This window comes from Xiphophorus hellerii, chromosome 2 (genome assembly GCF_003331165.1).
Source record: "Xiphophorus hellerii strain 12219 chromosome 2, Xiphophorus_hellerii-4.1, whole genome shotgun sequence".
Taxonomy (NCBI): domain Eukaryota; kingdom Metazoa; phylum Chordata; class Actinopteri; order Cyprinodontiformes; family Poeciliidae; genus Xiphophorus; species Xiphophorus hellerii.
Genome location: NC_045673.1, coordinates 12665223 through 12683146, shown reverse-complemented (window position 1 = coordinate 12683146; position 17924 = coordinate 12665223). Strand labels below are relative to the sequence as shown.

General features: G+C 37.8%; 1 protein-coding gene across 1 annotated transcript in view; it reads right to left on the bottom strand.

The window, feature by feature from the left end:
• Positions 1–17276, bottom strand: part of frmd4a (FERM domain containing 4A) — a 115153-nt gene extending 97877 nt beyond the window's left edge. The window contains exon 1 of the mRNA XM_032584204.1: positions 16471–17276. The gene's annotated coding sequence lies outside the window, so the exon portion shown is untranslated. The remainder of the gene's footprint in view (positions 1–16470) is intronic.
• Between the last annotated feature and the right edge of the window lie 648 nt (positions 17277–17924).

Below are 17924 nucleotides of genomic sequence, written 5' to 3'. Positions count from 1 at the left end.
GATCACAGTGTAAGGAAACTATCTGAATGTTAGTGAAGTCAACTTCCTCATAAAATAAGTCTTTACAATTCTTACTACTTACTACTCATTCAATAAATTGACCTGGACATGGTGTGGGAATGAAGTGTCTTCCTTAAGGGGAAATTATGTGAAAACATACAGTTTTAACAATCATACAACAAGACAGTTTTGCATCATCTTATCTTAAGGGAAAATTGCGTTTTCCTTTAGCTACTTTAATGAAATTGATTTGGCTGATGACCTGCCTAATTTATATTTAAAAAAAACCCTCTAATTGAATTTCTGACTACTAATTGGTATTTTCAAACTGCACTGTAGATCTGTGTTCCATTTTAAGCAGGATTTTTAAAAACCAGCAGGTTGTTTTAAGAACTAGCAGTTTTTATGAACACACCAGTACATGACATTAGCTTTAGAGTGAAGTTTTAAAAGCAGCTCCTTGTTTCCATTCACAACATGATAAATGGTATTTAAACCCAAAACTTATTAGATTAGAGAAAATAATATTGTGTTATCTCAGGTTCAGTCCTACTTAATGTAAATATTAAATCTCAACATTTTCATATTGCTCCCTCCTATCCTTAAAAGATTAAAAGCAAAACATAAATTAGGTGGAAGCCACAAGATTTTAATTGGTTCTCAGTTTCATGATCTTCCCTCAAGTCCCTAACAAATGTGTTTTTCTTTTTCCTCTCGTTCATCAAAGAGTTGCTGTAAAGAAAGGCCAATAGCTCCAGTGCTTTCTGGCTGCAAACTGTAATATTGTCTGTCCTTTAGAAAGATAAAAACACATACAAATTTTCTCCCATGTTTTCAGTTGTTGCCATGAGAACTATGCTCATAAGGGCAGCAGCAAAATAAGTGCTTAAAAAAAAAAAAACAAAAAAAAAAAACTAAAACTAAAATAAATAATCAAATCTGAGCATTCCTCCACCCACTGTCTTTCCCTGCCGCAGCTGTTGGATCTAAGTATGAAGTGAAATGACACACTCGGGTTCAGGTGGCCACCTGCAGACTTTGACAAGGCTCTCTGCCTGAACTGCATGATTCCAAGTGAAGCATACGCTCTCATGGTGTTCTTTTTGTCTCTCAATTATTTTTAGTCTGGTCTCTCCACATTGACCCAAATAGGACCAAAAAAGTGTTAAATTTACTAAATTAATGATGATGGAATATCTCTGGGGATGTTCTTTCAATCCTTTGTGCTGCACATAATTTTATAGTGATAACCTTCACATGTTACTGTGTGAATTGTTACGGTCATTAATAAGTTCACCAATATTTCCACAAATGGTTTTATATTAACACATCCCTTTTTTGAATATATTTAGTTAGAAAACCAGCCTATTAGCAGCCTAAACCTTCAACTGAGTGCTTCTCATCACTAAGCTGTCAGTATGTAGTAAACTCAGCTTATTTATTTGGCAATAGAAGTAACAGAAATCACTGTAATGCAAGAAATTTGTGTAGTAGCATTTACAAGTGGCATTAAATATAAGTAATCCCTATGTTACAATGAATATCATCTGTAATGCAAAAACAGCCACCTCCCCTTTCAAAGATGGATAGGTGTGTTGAGGTATGTAACCCCTCCAGGTGGTGGTTAACAGCTAACTCACTGATTTTTGTCAGCACATTTTATACATGTTATGAACGTCACACTGTCGAATGATCATTGAATCGATCAAAAAGCAGATAGACTGGAACCTCGTGTCACATTTTAGAATTGATCCCTGGCCAGCTGAGAGAGCACGAACATTTCAGCACAACAAAGTGTGGGTATGATCAATAAGACTCAAGCGGCAGGTGACAGAGCCATTGGAGCTTGAACATACAAATTTCTGTAGAGAGAATAGAGAAGGATTGGGATTTGTTTTTAATGCAGACAATGGCGTTTCATTATCTGTTTTTACCTTTGATTTTCAAAGCAAAAAAGTAATTGTAAGAACACTTATTTAATATCAAAAATATTTGTAGCGATTCCTTAAAAACAGAAAGGGAATACCCTAATCTGGATTAGCAGTGGATCAGTACTGGACATTAAGACAAGATCTTTTAAACAGAATAAAGTTAAATTCAACACAAAAAACTAAAATATCTGTACCATTGGCTTTATCTGAGTTTTTAGTGCCCAACAGATGGACTCTTGCTGGTTAATGTCTGGTTTGCTCCTAGCCAAGTTGGGTCTATTTCCATTGGGAGACTGTTCCTCACTATTGTTGGCTTGAATAGGCAGGAATGTGGGCGCGCCCTGAGCGCACAGGAGCTGTGGTCCACACCCTGATGATACCATTTGCAGCAACACGAGTTTATTTGATGGACTCAAATAAACCCAGACATTTCATTTTGTCTTAAAGGCAAACAGTCAGAAATGTTAAGTAGCTAAGACTGAAGCCTAAAATTTTCCATCTAGGTTTTATCATGGCTGATTCAAATCAGTAGAATGTGTTAAGCAAATAGCCCTTACACTGTATGAAATACAAGGCACACCCACACATCCAACACACATGAATACATTACCTAAACATAATCCTCTTAAACACAGGTACTAATGATGCTGGGGGAAGAAATGTCACCAAGGACAAGACAACTGGAAGAGCTCAAACTCCATTAATCACCAGACCTCTAAGCTTAGAGGTGTCATTAGACCCAAAGCAATCTCTACTCTTATACCAGCTCTAAATATAAATTACTATTTTACCTCCAAATATATCCTTTGAGGAAAGATTTTTGTTTTTTGTGGTAAGGCCTCCCAACTAACAATATATTTTTAGATTGATGCAATGTGGAGAGCTTTTGTGCATGTTCCTGACAAGCCACAGTGACATACAGCCCCATATATCACCATCATGCATTCCTGCTGACAGTGAACCTGTCAGCAAACCCAACACTCACACACAGACCACACACACATTTACCTCATGTGCCAACCCCCAACCATACCCAGTCACTAATAAACCCACACATACATAAAGAGGAGACTAGGTGGTTGGGATGTAGTGGGTGATAAACACCACAATCACAGAACAATGTGCACAGGGCAGTGCACATTGATTGCACTGTAGTGCACAATATCCTTAAACCCATCCCAACCCCCTACTGTCCCCATCCCCCTACTACAGCCTTCTCTCCCCTTCACTTACATCCCTGACGCCCCAGCTGGACCCCAAAATTAATCCCTAGTGACTTTTCCACTATACAGATGTGAACGGACAAAACCTGGTTCAGTGAGTGAGTCAGTGAGGCTTTCGTCTTTTCATTTGTTGATAATTTTGGTACAGTACATTGTGTTTAGCAATGTTGTAATTCAAGCGGGATTCAAGAGGTTGAAATATGTGAGAAAATTGTAGGAAAGTCCATAACTGTCTCTATATTCTGTTTTTCCTGTAGAGAGCTGCAATTACACTGTGGAAAGCAGACATCCCATAGGCTAAAGTAATTAACTACGAGTGAAAACACTAACACAATGTGGAAACAGTGGAATTAATTGCAACTATTATCAAATAAACCATATCAAGGGAAGATAAGATGTGCTTCTCTCCCTCTGCATGCTTTGACTTAAAGTATTTGAATTATTGTCTCAATGACAGATTAGTATGTTTTTGTCTGCTCCCTATTAAAACAGAAATATTTACTATGTTTCCAAACTGTGTGTAGAAAAGACCAACATGTCTGTATACGGCCTTGTCACCTACTTACAAGGCCGTAACGTTACTGCTAAATCAATGCCACTAGAGTTGAAGAAATCTGTTGTTGACCCTCCTACTAGGGAATGGATAGTCTTTTCTCTGTAGACCAACAACATCGATGCAGGAATGACCCATCCTTACTAACAACACATTGTCAATATTCAGTTTGTTCCAGTCCAGAAAAGGAAGGAGGGAAAGCTCCTTGTTGGAGGTTATTCATACTTCAGATTAAATATCAAACTGAGTTCTTCATGTTTGAATGCCTTGAAATTGGAAAATAAAATAAAGATGAGTTGAAATTATTATAATAATGATATTTTTAGGGCTAGAGATATGGGCCTTGGGATAACATCTGTATTTCTTGAAGTTTTCAACATTTTGTCAAAATTCCAATGACAAGCTCAAATTTATTTTATTGGATTTTTATAGGGCAGTGCATAATTTACAAATAAAAATCAGAAAGTGTTAACTTGTGTTCAGCACCTTTTACTCTGATCCAGTTCAACCAATTGGCCTTCAGTTAGGAAATTGGTAGAGTAGAAATACTAACATAAATGCCTCTGTAATGTCAAGGTAATCATTTTTTTTTTTTTTTTTTTAGAAAATATTAGCAAATTAAAGTGGTGATTAAATAAAATCACATGGACGTTTGTAAGTAGGACTGTCAGTTTGTATTCGTAAGCTGACAAAATGTAAAAAAAAAAAAAAAAAATCAACCAGTCTGAATACTAACGCTCTGTCTCTGCTGTGGGAGTTTTCGACAAATTTCCACAAAATTGCTTGTTGGTGTTTGGCGTCAGAGATTTTCCATGATATATTAGAGTGTGAAACTGCTTTAGCCCTTCCTTTCCCACAGCTAAGAGGTCCAGGTTTCAGAGAGCCAGTCTGATTGCTGCCTCAGGGAATTTATTTCACATCTAATCTAAAAGTTCATTAAAGTGCGTCCCAAGAAACATGCTTCACATGCAGGCTCCTATACACTGTGGTCATTCTCATATACCGAGGGTAAGAAATATCCTTCACCATTATGTCCATAGATGTAGATATTTGCAGCATGTGGCTGTTCTTCATTACTGTCTGCAGTCCTAAACACGGAGAGGGAAAGCCCCTTCTTCTGTCACATCTCACCACTGCTCAGAGGGAGGAACATCTTATCTCACAACTGCAGAGAGGGAGCGAATTAAGAAGGAAAAAAAAAAAAGATGGATGAGGGGGCATAATGTGAGCAGGGGGAAGGACATATGGTATTTTGGGACAGTGGCCAAAGGGGAAAAGCTATGACAGAAAGAGACGAAGATTATAGCATCTTGCAAATTAATAGGCTAAAAGAAAAAGGTAGATAAGTTATTAGAAGCAAAAAATGTTACCTTAAAGCTACCTCGAGTCTTCTGCTTTGTATAAAAAAACACTCGTCACTTACTACCCACCACATATGAATCCACTGACACAGTGCTATCAGTGTTAAAGAAATGTTTTCTCCTATTTAAATACACATGTACGCGAGTAGAGGTATTGATTTTATTCAAGCATGCTCGATGCAATGATGTCATTCCAAAATGGTTTCCTAGCAACTGTTGTCGGGGGCAACCAGCATTCTCTGCAGGCAGCGCATCGAGAGCTTTGCAGGAGGGGGAGAGAGAGTGAGACACGCATAGAGAATGACAGCGTGGATAAGAGTTTAAATGTGTTTAATTAGCTGCTTGTGAGTCTTAATGCCCCCCAACATCAAAGCAATCTCCACACCTCTTATCGAGATTTCTAATATTATCATGTGTCATTAGCTAAGGGTCTGAAGTTCGTTCCAATTTTACGGATTTGTATGCTTTGCATATTGATCTCGCACTTAGGCATACAACGACATCCACAGAAAATTGACCTATTTCGTCATTTTTCCACATACACGCACGCACACACACACGCACACGCCCACACGCACTCTCACCGCGCTCTCAACTCACATTCACGGGCTCACCAATGCAAGTCGTGGCAAAAATTCTTAATCGATATTCATTCACACACTGCCCTCTACCGACAGATCTCAGAAAGTGTAGAAAATAAAGCCTGGGTGCAAATTACATTTCCCCAGTTTGATTGAGATTTTTCATCAAAACTTGCCACGAATTGGATTGACAATTAAACAGTTGATGAAAGTCAATCTGCTTTATCTCATGAGCCCTACAAACTGACTATTGGTGAAATGCAAGGCTGATGTGAAAGATGAGAAACTACATATGAGCAGATTCTATTTCCACATATTTGAACTATATAAAATACTAAGTTTCTGATACATCTATCACCTTCTTATCTATAATCTGTTCCCTCAACTGTTACAGTTCTTGTAAGTTCAGATAAAGAATAATGTACGAAGTTCACTTGAACCTAAGATCAAAGGTGGACTACGTGAAATAACAGAAAGACATGAATAGATTATGGGATGTCTAAATCATGTGAGCATGTGAACTTATGTTAGATGCTACCTCAGCTGGTTAATAAAATATACATTGAATGGTAAAATAATGTGGCCAACATAACAATATCACTAAATCATTCTGTTGGGTTTCTTGCTATACAGTAGGCCAACATGAACTGAAACAAACAGACTGGATTAATCTGCTGCTTTCAATCCCTTAGCTTGCATTGGGACCGAAGTGGGTGTATAAATTTAAACAGACTCATGCATCCCACTTACAGCTCCTTCACCTCTCTCATCTAACAGCTGCAGTGTTTGCACATTTGAGCAATTATGCTAAAACCATCTCAGTAAATCATTCTATACTCTATGCCTCTGGGATTTGGTGACTCTCACACAAATGATGGTGGATCCCAAAATGGGAAAACAGCTCGCTTTAAAAACACCCCTCAAAAACAACAACAGCAAAAAACAAACAAACAAACAAAAAAACATCAACAGTCTCTAGTGCCATCTAGTGGAACGAGTGAAACAAGAAACATTTTACTGATTTCTCTCCCTGCGGTCTTTCTTTCTATGTCTTGTAATTTGGCTCGTTTTTGTTTTTGTTGTAATTTGGGGATATATGAAAAATTATGGCATGGTGTGATCTATTATATATTGTGTGAAATATGTTATCTTTGCACTACAACCATTATTCTTTCTCAATTTTAGCCACCAAGAACGATATGGACTTTCATTTAAAATAAAAAAAAAAAAATTAAAAACCCATATCAAATCCTCTACCCATTATTAAAAATAACATTCAGGTATACATCTGGCTGGATATTTGACAGTTTTCAGAAAATTTCCTGCTACGGACCAGGCTTCAAAGCATTGTCCTTTCATTGTCTTTTTTAAATGATTTTTTGGCTAGTGGCATTTAAGTGGGTTGTGAGAGAGGGCGAAGGCACGAGGCAAAGGTGAACGTGCCAGAACTCAAGCTTGTATGTAAAAGTTTGAACTTGCTATGAAAATAATTCAAGTAATTTGTCACAAATCCTGCAATAAAAATGGTTCGAATAAATCCTCACAATCCCCAAATTAAAATGACGTTCATGTCTACAAACCTCACGGTGCACACCTAGCACAACTCTAGGTGTTAAATAGACAAAAAATAAACTAACCTTCAAAATGCTTTGATTTAGGAGAGCTGTTGCCGTGGTAATCAAGGACTCCATTATTTCTGTGATGGTGAAAAGCTAAAAAGAAAGCTCTTCCATCTATATGGACTGAAATGTGCCTCTGTTTCCAGCTCTGCTTTTAATTTGAGGATTACATTTCAAATGAGACTTAATGTGGGGAAACTTATATGCCTCTTTCCTTTTCAAACCGCCTAAAACAAAATACATTTTTGTACGATATGTTTGTGTTTTAGTTATAATTATGCTTCTTTTTGTTTTTTGGGTAGTAAAATTAAAGAAGTATGTCAAATACTATTATCCACTCTAAACTGACATACTCACATACCTGTGGAACTGTTTTAGACATGACAAACACTATCAAAACCGTGAAGTACAAGGGTGGCAGCATCACGGCATTTGAGTGTTTTGGTGCAAGAGGAATTTGTGTTCCTTATAACAGATTGCATCATGGGAAGAGAACGTTATGGTGAGATACAGGGGCAACATCTCTGGGTATAAAATGGTCTAAATAGGATGATGGCCACTGCATTACGCTTACTTTCTCTACAAGTATATGGACCTCATAATGAGCCACTATTTTACTTATATTATAGATTTTTTTCATGGCATGTATGCTGTTCTTATTTCCTTATCCCCTATTATTATAACAGGTTTTTCTACTATTAAACTGCCTTGCTTTCTCACTTTGATAACTTCTTGTGTAATTGTATTCTAGTTGGGTAATTTTTGTAAACTCAAAGTATTAGGATTTTAGCCTACAGCTATCAGTATTATTCAGGTGATTCATTACAAAAAGTAATTTCTGTGGGAGAATTGCAGAAGAGGAAAGTTGTGAGGCTGATATTTTCTGAAAATCACTTTTAAGTTACTGAATCTTGAGTCTTTTATCTTGTCAAATATTTCATCCAATAACCTTGCATGTATGATGTGCAAGGTCATCCTCCTGTCAGTTTTTTTTTTTTTTCCGCCTATGCCTATATTGTTAGGAGTTGTTAACAAGACAGCTCGTCATTATGTCAAGGTCCTCTTCGATGGTTACTGAGTCAACATGGAGGACAGTCAGCCCCACTGGGACCTCTGTCAGCCAGAGTGGGAAATGTCAGATGCGCAAATGCTGTTATGGACACACACACACACACACGCACACGCCCACCATTAAATGGCTGCAGTGCCATTCGCAGCAACAGAGACGGGACATAGTTTGAACTTGGAAGCAAACAGAGATGGGTCTTTCTACTCAGACATCTGCTCCATCGCAGGGACAGATGGTGAGCCAGTCACACCGCCTGGTGGCTCTACCACTCTGTGCCCCCCTCTCGTCTCTTGTGTCACTCTGCCACCCCTCCACCTCTCCTATCAACCTGCGTCCTGGCACACAAGACAGGTGGTGGCTTCTTGCTAATCTGACACTGCCATTGGCTTGTAAATTATTTATACATTCAGCTTATTAACACTAGAATGAAGCTGATAAGTCAAGAAACCAAAAAGACCTAATCTTACACCAGACATTTTACCTTTTGTACTGGGAGCATGACATACCCGTTGGCTTACAGTTAGCATAGCTAATAATATAAGAGAATTGTTTTTTTGTTTTTTTTACAGTAGCTTGACATTCACGTGGCAGGCATCAGATAAATGCTATAAGACAGCTTCAGTGGAAGCAGCTATCTGAATGATCACTCAAAGATGTTGCTTAAACATAAACTGGGAAATAAATGTAGGAAAAAGAGAATTATTTACATGTTTATTTATCTGATAAAGATAAATTATTAAATTTTAGTTTGAAAACATTTGCACATTTTGGTCCATATCTATGCAAAAAAACTAATGCCCTGTGTCACTGCAGAAATTACAACATATACAAGGTGTAGATTATCTGGATAATTTTGCCATGTATGGTCATTTTGTAGAGTGGACAGTACTGAGATGGAGAACTTCAGGAAACAACACACAAGCAGACCAATGGGACCTAGTGGGTGCTCATGCAGAGACATAAGAAAGTGGTTTTCATTGACTTTTGTCTTTGGATCAGACAATGAGCACAGCTGACAAACCTGTCATACATCTGTATGGGCATTAAAACCCATAAGAAATGCTGTCACACCTCATAGCGAGACTGCAGTACAGATTAACATGCAGGAGAGGTTACACAACACACACACACACACCCCCACACCCCCCACACACTGCAAACACTTTACACAGTCACACCTGAGACCTTTCTTTGCACACAAAAGAGCATAGCTAAGCCAGAAGGAGCTCTGATGAAGTCAATTAGGACTGAAGCGCCTTCGCCTCTGCAGCCAATCAATAGTCCTTACACAGACTGCAGTATAAACAGAAAATTTAAGAGCAAGATTTAGTCTCAAACACACTACACACACAAACACAACATTTATTCGTTAATACATGTAGGGATGTTAAATCTAAAGCATTCCTCTTGCTTGTTTTTGCTCCTTCAAGTCTTCAAGTTTTATTTGAGCTATGGTGAAACTAAACAGAAATTAAAGTGAAAACAGAATCAAAAGAAAAACATCATTGGTAATTTATTGAAAACACAAAAATTACAACCAAATACAGTCACAGAATTTCTTAGTTTTGCTTTTTAGGATGTTGGACAGTCCGATGCTGTGAACATTGAACAGCTTTCAATGCCTATTAGTGGAAAAATTAAGGGTTTAATTATTATCAGATTATGGTGAATCACTTAAACTAAATATTTAACACAACATTTTGCTAAAGAAATTAACCTAAACTAATATTTAGAACATTTTAAGCTTAAGTAAGATAAAAATGTTGTCTGTGTGTGTTAGTGCGATGCCTTTAATTTACAAATCACACTGTGCTGTGTTATTTCAGCCACATTAGACACAGTTTTAAATCAAATTTGAAGATTATGTGGCTCAAAGACAATAGAGGAAGATAAATTAGACATCAAACATGCAACTCAACAGGGATTTACTTTTCTTGAAGTCATGAAAGGCCAAATTGTTGCCATTTTGTCCCAAACATCCACCTGTAAACAAATCTTAGGCAATAAATAATTGTAAAAGTAATTAAATTGCTAGTTATCTAGTACTAACAACTGATAATGCCTATAGTAAATAATGTCATATCTATTGATCTAAATATAATAATTAATGTTATTTGATCTAATGCCATATTTTTGATTTACCATAATCTGATATTTTTGAAGAAGACTCTACAATACCAGCCATGTGGTTGATTGTTCTTGTTAGGATAGTCAAAGATTATTACCTTTTCTTGAACAAAAATAACTATAAGCAACTTCATTTCAGTAGATTTAATTTATTGGAGGCATACAACTTCATTTACATTCATCTGACTGTGTGTAAACTATATGTAGCTGCTGTCAAGACAACTGCATCTGGTTTATTGTTTTTTGATGTTTGGTTTAAGGTGGCAGTAGTTAAAGTTTATTTAATATTAAACATTAAGTTTAATATGTGTGGTAGTTTTAGTAAATTTGGGTTGATGCTCATTAAGTTCGGTATATATATATATATATATTCAAATGTGGGCGGAACATTTATTTTGTTCCACAGACCATGTGTTGCCCAGGGAAGCATTAGCTGGCACACTTAGAGCCACATGGGGCATTCAAGCTTAAGAAGCTGATCGCTAGAAATTAAACTTTATTCCTCTGGAGTCAATGCGGCTAATGAGGTACGGTTTTGTTTATTTGTATCTTTTATTTATGTAAATACTCCATTTATTGTGAACTGATTTGGGTTTATGTTACCTTTTGTTTGTAGTTCTGACGGCATTTTTGGGGACATTGTAAGAGGTGTCCACAATAAATGGCTGTTGAAACCAAGAACTACGTTAAGCCTTGATTACACTCAAGAGGAGTAACACTATAGAAAATTACTTTACATCATTATTCAAAAAGACTAATTCAATTACAATCAGAATTCGTACAGTTAGAAAACTGCCAAAGAGGTGAAATAAATTGATCCTGCAGTGAACCTTTCTACCTCTTAACATTCTCCACTGTTCCCCAACAAGCAGCAGCTACATAACATAATGAGACCTCAGTGCATAATTCTGGAGGTCCTTTGGCCCTTCTGGGAAAATCCAAGGTAATTTAGGAAAAAAAAAACATCCCACCCATCAAAACATGCCATCTCGCATTTTTGGTGGGACTCCAGTCCAGAACCTGTCATCAGAAAATAAATTCCACTGTTAAAACTACTTAAAAGAATGTTTTCAGCTGTAAAGGTTCTAGATATTATCAACAAACTGTGCAGTGTTGCCCCTTTCAGTACAACACATTTAACCCTTACTCAACAAAACTCAATACAATGTAGGTTATTTTTTCATTTCAACAAAAACCACCACTGCCATATTATTTCAATGGCTTTTCTTTGTAATGTATAAGTGTTTCTTTTCTCCTGCAGCTACTCCACAGCTTTAGTTAGCTGACATCAGCAACACTGGCGCCCAACATCACTCAAGCGTGACTGTTCTGCAGGCACACTGCAGCTTTTGAAGGGGGGTGGGGGGTGTTAGTGGGAGGGCATACAATAATGTGATTCTTATAAAAGATTCATCATATACTGAATACTGGACAAATTTATCAGAAAGAGAAAAGGGGGGAAAAAAAGCAAGTGTCCCAAAATCAAAAGCGTCAGATTGAGAGGGATCATTTTTTTAACAAAATGGCAATAATGAAATGCCATCTGTGCCTGTACTTCATAATAATCACCCATAAAGGGCAGAAATCTATGTGAGATATGTAGCTTCTTAAATCAGTAGCTGGGATTCTGTGAGGGTTTTAATGTGCTAGCAGTTTTCAATGAGAAATGTGGGTTTAGAACATTTTCTTTGGGCTTGAAAATATAATCAGTTTAACACTAAAAACTAATAACTATTCCTTTCTAGCTGAACATACCAAAAGTAGGACATATTATTTTTGTTATATGTAAAGACAAACATGAAATGCTGTTTGAGTGTTCCTTCTTTGCCATAGTTACAGGGCGGTAATCAATTATCTCAGTATGATCTCATTCTGAAGACCCTCCCCCATCCTCCTCAGCCCTGCTCTGTTTGTACACAGGCTGCTCATTTACAGTGCATTAGATCAAAATTATAAAACAGGATTTTAATGTTCCACACACATGTTCTTTCACCATTTAGACTTTCTAATTTGATTTTCTTGTTATTTTATTTTATTCTTTTTTGCACACATGCTGTATGCATGAAGTCATATGTACACACACCCATCGTTTCATAGAGAGGTGATTTGATTAGTGCTGAATCCCCTGGCTTGATCACACTGAGTCATCTGGTCTGCATGCTCAGTGGCAGGGTAATTGAATGAGGAAAAACAATGAAGAGACATGGCAACAACATACAGGCTGATGTAAAGTCTATGCTGTTTTCTTTTTTTTTCTATTCAAATGCATCTAAAGCGCCACATTGACTACTGAAATCACACATAATATGGTGCAGTTCACAAATGAGTAGCTACACATATGTGCATGGATGTCATGTACCTCAGAGGATCTGTCAAATGTAGGAATTAGAATTTGAAGTAGGAATTGTAAAGCTGCTCGCTGTTCCCTCACAGTATTCAGAGCAGACAGCCTTCAGCATTATGAAGATAATCCACTTAGCCCCTGAGTGTGTCAGGATTCCACTTTACTCTGCTTTCTGTCAGCGTAGGGTGCAAGGCCAAGTGTAACAGAAAGCAAAATAAATATGGATCAGCTGCCCCTGCATGTGGAAAACAAAAACACTGACAAGAGAGATTAATGTCATTAGAAAATTAAGTGAAATATACGGCAAAACAGAACACTGACAGCAAATACGTTTCTATTTTTGACGTCTTTTAATTAAAATTTAATTACGATGTTCAGATCGTGGCTAATGGTGCATTTTAAAACCTGGATTAGGCACCAAAATATGTTGTTTTTTTTCCAGATTTTTGTCAATAGTCATTACTGTTATTTACTCCTAATTCTCATCAAACATGTAAAAGCGGAATTTCAAAATAGGTAACGTAGCATTTTCTCCCTTGGAGTTGTGTAACCCAGGTTAACATAGCCCTCACTAAATATAAGCCTTTCCATAAAAATAGCTATAAAATGCATAAATAGGAAATAAATAGAGAATAAATATGAAATAAATGAAAATTCTCCATCGGAAAAGCAGCATAAGGGCAGACCAGTACAGCTGGTGGTTTCAGAGTGGTTTGTTTCTGTCAAAACTGCTGCTAGAGCAGAAAAGCCAAATGTGTCTCCAGCTGAGACAGGTGGAGGTACAAGAACAACAAAAGCAGAACTACAAGACACTCATTCACCATGTTTATGTGGGTAATTTGATAATACAGTAGAACTGAACAAATTATCCTGTCGAGTTTGACATTCTGGGTTTCCCTTGATTCATTTTCATGTTCCTCTTAAAACATTAAGAGGGACATGTCTTATTAATGTCCCTCTTAAGACATTAATAATTAAGATGGGTTCAAATTAGGTAACAAAAGTCTGAATTAGACCATTAAAACAATGACTTTCTCTTCATCTGAGAGTCAGATCTAAATCAAGCTTAATTTTTTATAGAAGAGAAACTCTATTTTTTCACAAGCTATTCCCAAATAACGTGAAGATGAGAAACTAGATAACCCTAGTTATCTAAGTAACTAGATAACCCTAGGTTGTTTTATATATTAGTCCATTTTTGTCATTTTCTTCATCTTTAGATCGTCCCTGCTGAGTGTACATAGCTGGTTCATACTTGACCTCATTTCCCACGCGACAGTATCAAGGAAATTGTTAGATTGGAAACATAAAAAAACTGATTGGACTTTTGATAACCAATGAAATTAGCTGAGATATGAACACTAACAGAATGAAAAACCAATCAATCAATCAATCAATCAAATTTTATTTGTATAGCACATTTCAGCAGCAAGGCATTTCAAAGTGCTTTACATCATATCAAACACAGAAATACAAAGTCATCAAGTGGGGGGTTCTTGCTTTTGCATCCATAAAAGGTTTACCTGTTAGACTCCTACTGTGTTATATGGAACGAAATACCTATTGGTATTTTTATTCCCACTCACGCTCACAATCACGCAGTTTAAAACGATGTAAACAGCCTCTCAATGGGCTTCCGGCAAGAGGCTCCAGTACACCTCTTTCACGGAATTTCGTTCTGGGACTCCATCATCCCTCACGGATTTTTGTGCAGTTGCAACATAGAATCAACAATCAGAACATGACATTAAGTCAAGTTCCATCATTAAATTTCTAATTGATTACGTTTCAAATACAATCCTAAAAAGGTGGGTTTTTAGTTGAGATTTAAAGGAAGTCAGTGTTTCAGCTGTTTTACAGTTTTCTGCAAGTTTGTTCCAAATTTGTGGTGCATAGATGCTGAATGCTGCTTTTCCTCATTTGGTTCTGGTCCTGGGGATGCAGAGCAGACCAGAACCGGAAGACCTGAGAGGTCTGGAAGGTTGATACAACAACAATCATATATTTGCTGAACCTTACTGTGTTATTGTTTTTTATAACTGTGCTGTAATCTTTATTATTATCATTATCATTAATACTTTATTTGATTCTAGGCTACGCATAAGAATTCCTCTGTTCCTAGAATGAGCAAACTCTGGCTCTTGTCAAATAGTGGAAATAACTAAACTTTTTTGAATCTCAAAGATAATCTTGTTATCTATAACACACAATCTATCCATCTATGCTGCTCTATAGTCACTGCTGTGCAGTAATCATGTATTTACTTGAAATATTAATGCACAGTGAGGCAGGAAGCATGATCAATGTTAATCTTGGCTAACATTCCCCCTCCCCCATTAATAATTAAGATGGGTTCAAGCTAACGTGTCAGTGTGAAAGCAAATGCCACCGATTTTGCAAACAAATCACTAAGTGCTAAAACTATGCATGTGATCCCTGTTCAGTGAAAACCAAAAAAGGAAAATCAGAAAGCTTCTCCAAGGAAAATACCAAAAGATCAAATGGTGTCCTCTCTGAAGAGCACTGATTACTGGCTGCTGGTGCAATGCAGAATGGCTCTGAATGAAGGGGTTTTGACTGGAACAATGGCTGTGAAACAGATTTGACAAAGATGCATTTAAAGGCTGTCAACTATGACAGTAAGAGCACTTGTTTGGGAGCAGCTCCCATACGAATGCCAAACATACACAGTGGAGGAGTAAAAATGCTCTCAGGGGAAACAAACTGTCAGTTGAACCCATTTTTTTCTCCATACTGCAAAAAAAAACAAAAACAAAACCACTTCAGGCAGACCCAGTTTTGATGGGAAACAACCAAATGCTGACAGCGTCTCTTGTAAGTTGTCACTTTTCTTTATTGTAAAGCACCCTTTTTCCATTTCTTTCTTTTCTGTTCTTGCCCTCCTCCCTGATGTTCTCCTTTTCATCTTTCCTCCAATGACCTGTCCATCATGTTTATGTACTTTTTTCCCCTGCATTTCTCCTAACCGTTTTGTTTCACCCCAGGATGGACTGCATGGCCTATCGCCATAGTAACAGACAGCCTTGACAGGTGGGAATAGCAGGTAGAGCAGCGATGCGTGACTCCCCACTGGGATTGCAGGATGTCCACATTATAGACTGAAGAACAGAACATGCTTCCATGTACAAATTTTCTTTACACACTGGGTTTACATTTAAATTAAGGGATATCATACAACTGACCCAAGCCAAATCTCTAGAAAAGATGTGCTGCAAAACCACTCTGCCATTGTAATATTGCTCAGCTGTATAATAGGAACATTAATTAGTTCCTGTCACAGAGGAAGCTGCCTCTTGTAAGGTTTAAAGGGCAACATTTACCTTTCCTATATGAAACTAATTTGATCCAATCGTGAATGATGTTATTAAATCTGACATCTGTCCATTAAGGAATATAAATATTTGGCAATGCACGTACAAGCACATGTCTTTCTGATCACAAACTCCTTTAAGGTTTGTCACCAAAGTCCTCATGAGTGAAAAGTTTTTTAGGTGTGTAGAAACGCAATGTTGAGGAAGGTGGATGGGATCTAAATGCTTCAAAAGATTCTGGATGCTGCAGAAACAACCTTAATGTTTTTCTTAAAGACATCAGAAAACCACCTGAACAGAGTCGGTGCTCCATACTGCTCTAAGACTTACCATGAGTAAACTCACAGCTGATTCGGGGATGAGTTGGACAGCCATGATTGGATCCTCCTGGAGGTTTGTGCTGAAAGGGAACGATGGTCACTTATGTCCTAGAGAAATCCTCCTACTTTTCTTCTTCAGTCTCCCTGTTTTTGAGTACTCACTTTGGAAAAAGACTTCCTTTTTTCAGTAAAATGAAGATTTTCAACCAGCCCGCCACTATTCAGTCTCACTGTTAGAGCTGTCTCTCTGCTCTGATTATAATCCCACAGTCTCTGGAGAGCTGGTGACCCCTTGGTCTTCTTATACCTCTTCGATACTGTCTGGAAGGCAATCCCCCTTCTTCCAGTTTAAGCTGAGGGCAGAGTAGACCCACCTTCACTCCTCTTTCACTTTTAAAAACCTCCCTAAGGACCACACACACCCTCCTTCTCAACCCCTTGTGACTGGGGTTCTTCTAACTCAGTGCTCCCCTCCTTCTGATTGTTGCCGTGTGCTTCTCGTTTCCAGTCTGCTGTCCTCACAACACAAAGCACTTCCTCTCCTGCACGTGGTACATCTGCCTATATGCTCCTTCCCAGGAATGTCCTTGGCTGCTCTGTAGGATTCAACCTGCCTTGCAACAGTGATGCTCCCCAATTTAAAGCACTTCTCCTTCCCTGTGATGGGAATACAAACGCTCTCCACAGCTTTTCTCTCTGAGATCCAGCACATAGGACTCCCCTTTTTCACCAGTCCTCTGTCTCATGTATCACTGGCTTCAATCAACCAGCCAAAAAAGGGAAGCAGATCAAGAAGAGGAAAGAATAGAGTGTCAGAGGAGAGGTGTGATGGGAAAAAAGAAAAAGGAGGAGAGAGATGTTGCGATGCGAGCAGCCAGTGGTGAGAGAGGTCCACGCTGAACTGAGCGTAAACGAGGGTGGGAGTGGAAGAGGGAGGGGTAGAAAACAGAAATGCAGAGAGTAGGAGCAGACTGCGCCTATCGATGCCTTCTGAGAGAACAAGGCGGTTCTCAGTGAGTAGAATACTCATTAGCTCATTCAGATAGAGGGTGTTACACCTGTGATTGGACATGCTAATTTTACCCTCACAGTGCTGTGTTAACAAGAATCTGCTTTATGGATGCAGAGCTGCACTTTCATTTTGTCCTTTTTCAGGTTATCCTTGACATTGGCCGCACAGAAAACAGCTTGCAGAAAGCTGTAGAGACATGCAAGGAAAATGTTTGGGTCTGTTTAGCCTATTTGGTAAAACCACCCAAATCAATCTTTCTGTTACTTATTCATTTCTTTTTCTTTTCTATTTGCTTTATTGCTAGTTAGTTAAAGAAATAAGAAGAACACCTTTAAAGTGAAACCGATCAGGGACATGTCAATCTCTGTCAACAATGCAGAATTTCTAAAGAAGCTATTTGAACCTCTCAACTTGCCCAGAATAGAACAGAATGCCTCCAGCATCTTTGCATT